Here is a 12920-nt window from a genome sequence, read left to right as displayed (position 1 = left end):
GAGCTCATCTTTCAGTGCCCTATCTTTTTGCCTTTTCATACCGTTCATGGGGTTCTCAGGCAAGAATACTGAAGTGGATTGCCATTCCCTTCTCCGGTGGACCATGTTTTGTCAGAACTTTCCTGCCCACTTGACTACAGTCAGAGCCAACTTGTGAAATCTTAACTGGAACCAGTCTTGTCATCCACCTTCTCCTCTGCTCGTGGGTAACTGAGTCCTGATGGAGAAAAATCCCACAAATGTGCAATAGGGTTTATGCAGATGTGTTTTCTTTCTGCTTCTGGTGCATCTTCTCTGTGGCCCTAGGTGACTCTCACTGCTGTTCCTTGGTGGCACAATTAGCATTCACCTCCCTCCTCTGTGCCTCCTCTGGACGCACACACCACACATGGTCAGCAGGCAGCTGCTTCCAGCTTCACTGACGGCAGAATTTCCTCCCCTCTCTTCAAATGACTTTGTGTCATAAACTACTTTCCCTCCCTTCTTAGGGCAAAGGGGGCTTCTCTCCTTTATTCAAGCTTGATTTTCTCTGATCCAATCCCCTATTCCTCTAGCAATCAGCACAGATTCCTCTTAATCTTTCACCTTCCTGGGGGGTTCCTATGTCCTCCTATGACCCCCAAACTAAGAGCAAAATCATGTTTGTTCTAGCTTTTTACTTTAAGGCAAAACAAAATAACAATCCATCCTCAGCCACATAAGACACCCACAACTATCTTTCACAGATGGTCTTGTGTCTCCTCCACTTCAAAGCTGAGCTTCTAGAAAGAGTGGTCTGAACTCTTGGGCTCTTCCTCTATCCTACCCCCACTACCCAGCTCTCAATCCTTGGCAGCCTAGCCTCCCCTCCCTGGCTTCCATGATTCTCTCGGGGCCACCACACAGCTGGTTCCACTGATTATCTGGTCTTGTGTGGCTCCCTGTAGCCCTGGACTCTCTGTCAATGCCTCCTTCCCTTCGACACTCTCTCCTCATTCCTGTTTGTCTCCTCAGCCCCTTCTCGCTCCCCTACTTCTTCCTAGTGTGTTCTTGGTCTTTCTGAGGAATCTCACCAACTCACATTACTCGCCCTGGCTTTCTGCAGCTGCACTTCTAGCCCTGTCCTTGTTAAGCAGCTCACAGTTATGGCTCATGGCCCTGTTCCCCCAGCATGTCACATTTGAAACTTAACCTTGACACAGTCAAGGCTAGACTGATCACATTTCCTCCCAAACTTGGTATCCCTAGCCACTCAAACCAGGACCTAGGAGCCTTCCATCTTACCAATCTTCCATCTTACACATATGACTAATCAGTCAAGTAATCTTAGGAAATAAACAAACAACAATAATAACAAAAATGTGCTTAGTCGCTCAGTCATGTCTGACTCTTTGCAACCCCATGGACTGTAGCCTGCCAGGCACCTCTGTCAATGGGGATTCTCCAGGCAAGAGTACTGGAGTGGGTTGCTGTGCCCTCCTCCAGGGGATCTTCCCAACCCAGGGAATGAACCCAGGTCTCACGCATTGCAGGTGGATTCTTTACCATCTGAGCCACCAGGACAGCCCAGCTTCCCTTCACGGCTATCTTGGCCACCTCCTTTCCTAATGGCATGAGCCTCTGCTTCCTCATCCATAAACTGGGCATAATAACAATGTCTACTTGTGATGGCTTCGTGATGATATACGTAGTGCCAGAGAGTAAGAGCTCTGTAAAGGTTGGCTCTGACCATTTCTGCTCTTCACCCCTAGGGACAGACATGGCTCAGGCAGAGCTACTCAAGTTCTGGCCCACAGACTGGGGCCAGTTTGGGAAATATCTGTCATTGGTTTGCAATGGGATAAATTCAGAAGTTGAGAGTAAGCAGTTTAAACTCTTTTAAATTATTATAACCCTGAAGCATTCTAAACTGTTATAGGATCTGATGGGTAATTTTATACAGATTGAATCTAAAGAGAAAAAAGGGCTTCTCCTCACACTCATAAGGATGTGTGACCAGAAGACCAGAAGATAACAAATGCTGGTGAGGATGTGGAAACACGGGAACACTGTGTACTGCTGGTGGGAATGTAAATGGTGCCAGGACTATGGGAGAGTATTGCAGTTCCTAAAAACATTTAAAAAAATTACAATATGATTGGCAATTCCACTTCTGGGTATAAACCCAAAAGAACTGAAAGCAGGGAGTTAAACAGATATTTGCACACCCATATTCATAGCATGGGCTTCCCAGGTGGCAGTCGTGGTAAGGAATCTGCCTGCCAATGCATGAAACATGAGACGTGGGTTCGATCCCTGGGTCAGGAAAATTACCCTGGAGGAGGGCATGGCAACTTACTCCAGCATTCTTGGAGAATACCATGGACAGAGGAGCCGGGCAGACTATATAGTCCATGGGGGTCACAAAAAGTCGGACACAGCTGAAGCAACTTAGCACACATGCATTCATAGCATCATTATTCATTAGCTAAAAGATGGATGAAACACAAGTGCCCAATGCAGGATGAAAGGGTAAACAAAGTGGAATATTATTCAGCCTGGAAAAGGAAAGAAATCCTGCCTTCCTGAGGGCATTATGGTGGGTGAAATAAGCCAGACCACACACAAAAGGACAGATACTGTATCATCCCACTTGAATTAGACTCCTAGAGAAGTGGAATTCAGAGACAGAAAGTAGAAGGGTGGTTGCCAGGGACTGAGGCAAGAGAGAATAGATAGTTGTTTAATGGTTAGTTTCAGTTTTGCAAGATGGAAAAGTTCTGGAGATTGGTTACATAGCAGTGTGATTTTACTTAACACTACTGAACTGTACATGATAAAAAATAGTTAGGATGGTAAATTTTATATTATGTGCATTTGATCCCAGTTTTTAAAATTATTTTGATAAAAAATTAGACCTAGAAGACCTCCTAGAACTAACACCAAAAGAATATATCCTATTCATCTTAGGGGATTGGAATGCAAAAGTAGGAAGTCAAGAGATCCTTAGAGTAACAGGCAAGTTTGGCTTTGGAATACAAAATGAAGGAGGGCAAATGCTAACAGAATTCTGCCAAAAGAACACACTGGTCATAGCAAACACCCTTTTTCAACAATGCAAGAGATGACTTTACACATGGACATCACCAAATGGTCAATACTGAAATCAGATTGGTTACATTCTTTGTAGCTGAAGATGGAGAAGCTGTATACAGTCAGCAAAAACAAGATCTGAAGCTGACTGTGGTTCAGATCATCAGCTTCTCATAGCAAAATTCAGGCTTAAACTAAAGAAAGCGGGGAAAACCATGAGGCCAGCCAGGTATGACTTAAATCAAACCCCCTGTGAATATACAATGGAGGTGACAAATAGATTCAAGGGATTAGATCTAGTAAACAGAGTGCCTGAAGAACTATGGACAGAGGTCCATAATATTGTACAGGAGGCAGCAAAGAAAACCATCCCAAAGGGAAAAAAAAGCAAGAAGCCAAAATGGTTGTATGAGGAGGCTTTACAAATAGCTGAAGAAAGAAGAGAAGCAAAAAGCAAGGGGAAAAGGGAAAGGTACACCCAACTAAACACAGAGTTTCAGAGAATAGTAAGGGGAGACAAGAAGGCCTTCTTCAATGAACAATGAAAAGAAATAGAGGAAATCAACAGAAGGGGAAAGACTAGAGATCTCTTCAAGAAAATTGGAAATATCAAAGGATGCGCACATTATCTGTGGATGTCAAATATCTAAAGATGGGCAAAATAAAGGACAGAAATGGTAAAGACCTAATAGAAGCAGAAGAGATCAAGAAGAGAATGTACAGAAGAAGTGTACAAAAAAGATTTTAATGAACCGGGCAACTATGATGGTGTGGTCAGTCACCCAGAGCCAGACATTCTAGAGTGTGAAGTCAATTGGGCCTTAGAAAGCACTGCTGTCAAGAAAGCTAGTGTAGGTGATGGAACTCCAGCAGAGCTATTTAAAATTCTAAAAGATGGTGGTATCAAAGTACTGCACTCAATATGTCAGCAAATCTGGAAGACTCAGCAGTGGCCACAGGACTGGGAAAGGTCAATCCTCATTCCAAACCCCAAGAAGGGTAGTATTAAAAAATGTTCAAACCATCAGGCAATTGCACTCATCTCCCATGCTAGCAAGGTTATGCTCAAAATCCTTCAAGCTAGGCTTCAGCATTATGTGAATCAAAAATTTCCTGATGTCCAAGCTGGGTTTAGAAAAGGCAGAGGAACCAGAGATCAAATTGCCAACATTCACTGAATCATAGAGAAAGCCAGGGAATTCCAGAAAAACATCTACCTCTGTTTCATTGACTATGCTAAATCCTTTGACTATGTGGATCATAACAAATTGTGGAAAACTCTTAAAGAGATGGGACTACCAGACCATCTTACCTGTCTCCTGAGAAACCTGTATGTCAGTCAAGAAGCAACAGTTAGAACCCTGTGTAGAACAACTGACTGGTTTAGGATTGATAAAGGAGTATGACAAGGCTGTTTATTGTCACCCTGTTTATTGAATTTATATGCAAAGCACATCATGAGAAATGCTGGGCTGGATGAGTTACAAGCTGGAATCAAGAAGCATCAACAACCTCAGATATGCAGATGATATCACTGTAATGGCAGAAAGCAAAGAGGAACTAAAGAACCTCTTGATGAGAGTGAAGGACAAGAGTGAAAAAGCCAGCTTAAAACTCAGCATTCAAAAAACTAAGATGATGGCATCTGGCCCCATAACTTTATGGCAAAAAGAAAGGGAAAAGGTGGAAGCAGTGACAGATTTTCTCTTCTTGGGCTCTAAAATCACTGTGGATTGTGACTGCAGCCATGAAATTAGAAGACAGTTACTTCTTGGAAGGAAAGCTATGACAAACCTAGACAGTGTGTTAAAAAGAAGAGTCATCACTTTGCCGATGAAAGTTCATATAGTCAAGGCTATGGTCTTTCCAGTAGTCACATATGGTTGTGAGAGCTGGACCATAAAGAAGACTGAGTGCCGAAGAATTGATGCTTTTGAACTGTGGTGTTGGAGAAGACTCTTCAGAGTCCCTTGGACTGCAAAGAAATCAAACTAGTCAATCTTAAAGGAAATCAACTCTGAATATTCATTGGAAGGACTGATGCTGAAGTTGGAGCTCCAATATTTTGGCCACTTGATGTGAAGAACCGACTCATTGGAAAACATCCTGATGTTAGGAAAAATTGAAGGCAGAAGGAGAAGAGGGTGACAGAGGATGAGATGGTTAGATGGCATCACTGAATGCAACGGACATGAATTTGGGCAAACTCTGGGAGATGGTGAGGAAGAGTGAAGCCTGGCGTGCTGCAGACCATGGGGTCACAAAGAGTCAGACATGCCTCGGTGACTGAACAACAACGACATCTGGTCCCAATTTTAAAACAACTTTGATAAAAAGTTAGGGCTTATATTTTGTATGTTCTTTTAAATTTTCATTTTTTTCTGATAACATGTTTCACAAAAGTATCTGCCCAAGAAGTATTGGAAACAAAATGGGTCCTTCACTAGACACTACATATGCTTTCATAAGCTCTGCCTGGGGTCAGGCTCCTGACCAATTCTACTGGTTTTCCTGCCTGCACTGTCTCACCCCTCTCCAATCCATTTTTCACCCTGTGGCCACAGTAATCTTTCTAAAGGGCAAGTCTAACTTCATGTCTGTCGTGGGGAAAGTTCTTAGTTTCTTTTTGCTTGCTTTGAGAAAACCTTCCAACTCCTCAGCTGACACTCCTCTGAGCTCCAGTTTGTGCCCCTGCCCAGCCTCATGGCTCCTTGCTTGCGGATGGACCTCAGGGCATCGCTGGGGCCTCTGAATCTCCTGGTGGGGCACTGGCTAGCCTTTTGCTCGTAATGCCTTTGCCCCTGTGTCCCACCCACCTAACTGACTGGTCTGTAAAAGACCACCTTTTCCCGAAAGCCTTCTCTGAAAGTCTAGGAAACAACTAGGAGTATGATTAACCATGGGAAAATGAGTTTCCTTGGCATGGACACAAATATGGGAAGCTGGAAAGTAAGAGGTCAGGCACTCTGATGTGCCATAGGAGAGAAGCTGCTTCTTTGCACTCCCCAAGTGATGCCTGGAGGGTCCTCCACCACTTGCTATGTGTTTTTGTGTCTCTGTTTCCTCCTCCAGATACTTTAGCAAATCAGTTTCTTCACAGATGGTGGGATGGTGTCAGACAAAGGGGCCCTGAGGGTGTGAACATCTAGGGGACCCCAAGCCAGGACTCATCCTGTTGCCACTCCACCCCACACAGAGAAGGCAGGCAGTGCAGAGTCCCCTGGACCTTTCAGGCCCCCAAAGGTTGCTGTCTCTCCTTTCAACTTGGGACAAGAAAGAGAGACTTCAGGCCAGGTTTCCAATGTGCTTCTCAGCGAGCGGGGAGCAGCTAGGCAGAGCTGGCCGCCCTAACCCAGCAGTTGGGCTGTGTGGACAGCAGGCCCTTCCAAGGCTGCTTCCTGCCTGTGGTCCTGCAGTGTCCTTGACCTACCAGCCCATCCTGAGGGTTCAGGGGGTCGGGGGGTGGGAAACCCTACTTCCTGCCAGCAATGGCCCACATCCTGCTTGGGGCACCTGAATTCATACCATGTGCCCAAACCTCCAAATACATTTGTATGATCTGCCCAAATGGCCACTGCAGGCATCTCTTTTATTTCAAGGTGACTACAAGAAGGGGCAGCGCTGTCCCGGCCAGACTTCCTTCCCAGCTACCTGGTTCCCAGCCTCCTCTTGTGGGTGGGAAATTGAAAAAAAAAATCATTATTATATGTAGACCCAGTGTAGAAATTAGGAATTATTTATGGTTTCCTGCAATCCTCTCAGGTATAATATGTCAGATTCAAACTGGAAACTATGTCTGGGATGAAATCCCGCTTGAAACGGTTTTTTGTGGTTCATATTAATGACTGGTTTCTGGCAGGTTTACACAAACAAAATGAATATTATAATTTGGTGGGTAAGCAAATAAATTACTTTTATAGGATTTAGGCACTTTCCATGGAAGCTTTGATTTATCCAAAAAGACACCTATGCATGCAGGTTGCTAAATAGCCAACTTGTGACCCTTGAGGCCTGGTTCTTAGATTAAACAGGAGGCAGGGCCCATGCCTCTGCAGGCTTTCTGCTTAAATAGAGAAATACAGGATGCTTGATAAGTAGAAAGATGCTTTGTTGATTTTTAAGCCAGCTGGGAGCCTTGAGACTTCGAGACTTGACCTACATACAAGGGAATGGACATTTTCACAGGCCATCAAGTGCCTGGCAGAGTTTGTGGAGGACAATGACATTTTAGAGATGGCCAGAATTATTTCTTGGCCACACAGAACCTCTCTTGGGCTCTGCTAGCCCCGGGCTTCCATGAGATCTCTGCTGGTTTTAAATTGCTGCAAGGTATAAGAGGGTCCTTTAGAGTTTTCATAGCTCTGAAGCATGATATTACTGACAGATAAAAAGGCTCCCACAGGACAACTATCAAAGCTGAAGGGCTGTGTTTGTATAAATACCCAAACAAACCCTCCAGGGAGATATATGATGAGAGACAAACTCTCGGAATCTGAGGCAAAGATAAACAAGCCAGTTGCAGTGACAGAGCCAGAGCACCACCGGGTTCCTAGGGAATGTTCTGTGAGGAGCTGTTGCTGGCGCAGACCCCTGAGGAGAGAGGCTGTGGAAAAAGAGCCTGAGTAAGATGCTACATGTAGCTTCCACATAGCAGGCCTCGCTTGGCCCAGCTCCCATGGCCCCAGGTGAAATGGACCTGCTCTTCCCTGGAGGCTCCAGGGGGAGCCATGCTCTGCTCCCAGGGCCTAGTCCTTCTTGGATGCAGGCAGGTGTATGGAGCGCTGGTCTTGGGGCCCAGGGCATGTGTGGAAGGATCCCAAGTGCGGAAGGGCCCACGCCCAGCCCGGGAGCTCTGAGGAAGGGGAATGTGGGAGCTGCCAGCCCTCTCCGCCCTCAGGCATGTACACCCCTCAGCTGCCAGCCTCCAGACAGACCTGCGCCTTGTCGATGATCTGCTGTACCATGCCACTCATGAGTTGAGCACCTGAGATTTAGTTTTTCTACCCTTATTTGATTGAAACCTACTTTGATTGTCCAAAGTAAGTTGAATCTTTAAAAAAAAAAAAAAAGGTGGGAATGTTGTGTGCTTTTAATGTGGATGGAGGATGGCTAGTGTGCCCTTCCTGGGGTAGGTCCGGGGCAAGGGGCAGACAGGGAGGCAGTTAGGTCTGCAGTGACCAGGGAAGCCGTCTGTTGTTGCTGAGCTGAACCAGGCAGTGGGTCCTCAGTAATAGGGAGCGAAGAGGGCTTGGGGCTCCACATGCTTACTTTTTATTTGCAAACAGTTATGTAAACACATATGCAGGCTGGTTGCTGCCTTGGGGGATCTGGCATGTAACCAATCCATCCCCTGGGTCCTGGTGCTTGGGCACCTCCACTTTACAGCACTTGGAAGGCAACTTGATTGGAGCAGGCTGTGGACTTTGCTGATGTGGGGAAATAATTTTCTCTTGGAGTTAAGACCTCCTTTGCTTGTTGAGAAAGGGAGAACGTTTGTTCTGGATGAGTATTGGCAGGAGATATGTCATTCTGGTTATTTCAGATGCCTTCAGGCATCCAACACCGACCTTCAAGGGTACCCTTGGTGTACAAGCAACTATTGAGGCCAAATGCTTGACCCATTTGCCTGGGTCAAATGTCACCTCCTTAAGGAGAACTTTTCTGACCAGTCTTACTAAAAAACAAACAAAAAAACCCCAAACAACATAAAATGACTCATTCTGGCCTATTTCATTCATACCACCTTAACTCTATCTGGAAATATTTATATCTTTGCTTGTTTATTGTCTCTGTCCTATTAGACATGAGCTCTGTGAGAGAACGGACCTTGTTCGTATGATCTCTGCTCTATCCTTGGCATGTAAAACAGTTCCTGAAATAGAGTAGGTGCTTAAAAAAATTGTGGAATGAATGAAGGCGCTTTCAAAAGTACACAGGACTTGTTTTTATCAGGTTGGTAAGACTATGCAGAAATGATTGCCATTGAAGAAGAAGTCTATACTCACAGATCCCTGGAAACCGAAGGCACAGCATACCATCCAAGGCCCTGTGGGGAAGCACAAGGGTCCACCAGGAGGCAGAAGGAGAGTAAAGCATGGGGCAAAAGGCTTTACTGTGACTTCTGTGGGAAGGGATGGATGAATCTGAGTGAACAGCTGAACAGGTTCCAGATTGGCTGGTTTGAATAATTTCCACAGCTCTGGGCTTTAGGGGTGGTCTCTTATTGTCTGCTGCTGCTGCTGCTAGGTTGCTTCAGTCGTGTCCGACTCTGTGTGACCCCATAGACGGCAGCCCACCAGGCTCCCCCATCCCTGGGATTTTCCAGGCAAGAGTACTGGAGTAGGTTGCCATTGCCTTCTCCCCCTTATTGTCTAGTAGTTGGTTATTAAGGCAGAGGATATCGCCTCTAAGAGTGTAAAAACTAGATAGAGGTGGTTTGGAGTATAGTCTCTGGATGTGTTTGCATATGAAAGACACGCAGGCAAGTTGTTTGCTGCCTGGAGATATTAACTAACCCTGGGAGAGGCAGTCCCTCGCTGGGTCCCCAAAGTCCCTAGGTGTCAAAGTATCATAAAATATAGGAAATAAAAAACATGATTAATGCAGAATGACTCTTTGACATGCATAGAAATGTAAAAGTTGTGGGTATAGGTGTTTAGACAAATGTGATGACCAAACACACCTAGAGTGAGCTAAGACAGGTGGAGCTATCATTCCATTTCTATTGGCCCTGTCATCAGCATATTTCCCCTAGGTGGTTTTGCTAATGGGATTGTCAGTGGGAAATGATCTTTTCTGACACCAGCCCTCTAAAACAATTTAGTGGAGTATAACATACATACAGAGGATTGCATCTAACGTAAGGTCTGACTCATGAATATTTACAAACTGAATACACTCAGGAAGCCAGCCCTCTTGTACCCTGTTCATTTCCTATGGTGACCACAATCTTGACCTCTAATAGCATAGGTTAGTTTTGCCCGTTTTTACCTTCATATAAATGGATTAATATTGTGCTTCACTTTTTTTTTTCTAATTATATTTGTAAAATTCACACATATTATTGCCCTGGTGGAAAAGAGTCCATTCTCATCACTATAAGGTATCCCATTGTGTGTGGATACACCACAATTTACTTATTCATTCAAATGTAAGGAGCATTTGGGAAACTTCCAGTTTGGGTCTCTGGCCCCTCCATTGACTTTTTGCCCACTGATGTGTCAGTCAATAGAACTGTTACCAATAGAACTTACTCTGGGCAAATTGGTGCAGAAGGCAGATTTATTGGAACCATTCTAAGGAGCTCACAGAATACTATAAAAGGAAGAGAGGGAACAGACAGGCTTTGAAAAGGATGTGAGTCAAGGCTCCCCCTACTAGGGGGTCTTGGTACCCACAACTTGTGGATGACCTTTTAAGGTGGAACAGTAAATTAAGTTGCCCCACCTGCATAGAGCAGGGTTGCTTATCTGTTGTGTAAACACAGGAATTTTATAAATGACATGAAAAACAAAACAAAACAGAACTGGTGGCTAAGGCAGTTGAAAAACTGGTGAAAAAAGGTTATACTTCTCAGGACCTTTAATATAAAAGAATATATTTTAACTTCCCAGGAGGACAACGTTTTCCAAACTTGACTTTTTTTTCACAGAGCATCAACTTCTATTGTAAGGGGCCCTAATGTTCCAAGGAAGACAGCTTTGGAAAAGAGCAGAGTGTGAATGAAAGGGGGTAGTGGAAAATACACTTTGGGCTGAGTTTTTAATGCAAAGACAGGGATTTGGATTTTTTTTTTCTTTCCCTAGAAAATAGGGAACTTTGGAAATAGATGATCAGTGTTATACTTCAGGAATAACAATCTGGCAAGTGTTACACTAACAACATTATGTGAGTTTTGCAGTCTGCAAAGTATCTTCAAGTACATTACCCCAGTCAGCTCTGAGGGTGGGAGTTATTAGCCCCAGGTGCTCTTAGAAAACTGAAGGTCAGAGGGACACAGGAGGGTTCCGATGTGCAACACTGAATCAGGATGCCCACTCTTTGATAGATGCCAATTTAAGACTTGGTTCTAGATTGCATTTGTGATTTAAGCCATGGGTGTGGATGGGATCACCTAGGAGAATGTGGAGCAGAAGACCTAAGAGTAAGACTTGGACAATATTCATGCTTAAAGGCCACGTGGATGAAGATGAACCTGCAAAAAACTGTCAGAAAGAACATCCAGCAACATCTGAAGCAAACCAGGAAAATACTGAGATACAGAAGTCAAGACAAGATTATGTCTTAGGAGAAGGGACCAGTCAACAGTCTCAATGTTCAGAGAAGTCAGGTGAGACCAAGGCTGGAGGATGACGCTGGGTTTGTTGGAGCAGTGGCTATGGCCGTGTGGCCATGAGCCACTCAGATCTCCCTGCCAGAGAGGACCTGGCCCAAGGAGTGCAGTTTCTTTCTCTTTTTTCTTTTTTTGGCTGCACCGCATGTAGTATTTTAGTTCCCTGACTAGGGATCGAACTTGCGCCCCCCTGCATTGGAAGTGCAGTGTCTTAACCACTGGATCACTTAACCAGGGAAGTCCACAAGGAGTGAAGTTTCTGACAGCCCCTAGCTCTGGGTGCTCAGGATCTGCCTCAGTGTTGGAGCAAGACCACGATTCTTCAGGGCAGCCCTCAGCCAGTGAATGAGCAGACTGGTAATGCTCGGGGTTACATTTCTGGCCAATGTAGTTAAACTTTACACTACAGCTCCATAGGGGCTGTTCCAGGCTGCCCGAAGCCCAGTGTCCTTCCTACCCTCTCCCTCTCCTGCCCTCTTTTCTTCACAGGAGTCAGGTCCACATTACAGTCTCCTCACTGCTTTATCTTTCACAGGGGTCACCCCTAATGAAGTTCCTGCACCTCTAACTCTTAGAGTCTGTTTCTATTAATAGAAGGACCTGAATTGACACAGTGGTCATTGGTGACTTCAGTGAAGGATGTTTAGATAGAATTATGAGGCTGGAAGCCAAACAAGGGTGAATTAAGAGTGAGTAGAAAATGATAAAACAGAACTAGAGTATATAAACAAATTTGAGGAGGCTTAGATGAGGATAGAAACTTCTGGTGAGTATCCTGTAGTCCATGAATCATTTTCTCTTTTGTAGGCATATTTTTCTCAAAGCTATGTATTTTTTTATGTCTTCGCACAAAGGATTACCCAAAGAAAAGCTGGTTGATTAACATTGCCTCCTCTGTTCCATTTATTGAGAAGTATTCAATTTCTCAGTTTCTTTACCACCTTTACCAGATGATACAAAAGCTATTCAAAAGCCCTTTAGGATATGAAAGAGCTAATAGAGTGCTGAAATCACCACTTTTCAGAAAAATATAAACTGAAGAGTTTTTTCTCCAACAGATGCTAACCAAAGGAAATTCTCAGATGCACTTCAGATAGAGGGGAAAAGGTCCCTGAGGGACAAAGAAGCAATAAGGATTGATGAACAAAGGAAATAAAAATACGGGCATAAATGTAAGAAAGATTACCTGTATCAAATCAAAACAACAGTAATGTTCTGTGGGGTTGTTTTTAAAACAGATAAACATAAAAAGTACATAATTTGGGGAGGGAGACTCAAAGTTAAAATGTTCTAAGGTCCTTGAAATGTTAAGAAGGAGGGTAAAAATATTGATTACCCACAGATTTAACCTGTAGAGTATGCATGCTGAAATGTTTGGGAAGCAAAACAAGGGAAGTAGAAAGGAAACAAAACAAGTTCAGCTTTTCCCCAAGGAGAGGGAAAAACTGAAATGATAAAAATACTCCACTATTTCCAAGGCTCAGGCAGGTCTCTCTCCTGGAGTGTACCCCTGATATGGACTCCTGGGCCTGAGGGA

At 44.3% G+C, this 12920-nt stretch overlaps 1 protein-coding gene across 1 annotated transcript in view; it reads right to left on the bottom strand.

Moving 5' to 3' along the window:
• Positions 1–8980: 8980 nt before the first annotated feature.
• The window catches only part of ERCC6L2 (ERCC excision repair 6 like 2), a 176592-nt gene continuing 172652 nt past the window's right edge, over positions 8981–12920 (bottom strand). Inside the window, exon 21 of the mRNA XM_081522967.1 lies at positions 8981–9097. The gene's annotated coding sequence lies outside the window, so the exon portion shown is untranslated. The remainder of the gene's footprint in view (positions 9098–12920) is intronic.

The sequence above is a fragment of the Giraffa tippelskirchi genome, chromosome 1 (assembly GCF_054371585.1).
Source record: "Giraffa tippelskirchi isolate mGirTip1 chromosome 1, T2T-mGirTip1v1.2.pri, whole genome shotgun sequence".
Lineage (NCBI taxonomy): Eukaryota > Metazoa > Chordata > Mammalia > Artiodactyla > Giraffidae > Giraffa > Giraffa tippelskirchi.
The sequence above is the reverse complement of the archived record's forward strand: the minus strand, read 5'-3'. Positions and strand labels throughout refer to the sequence as shown.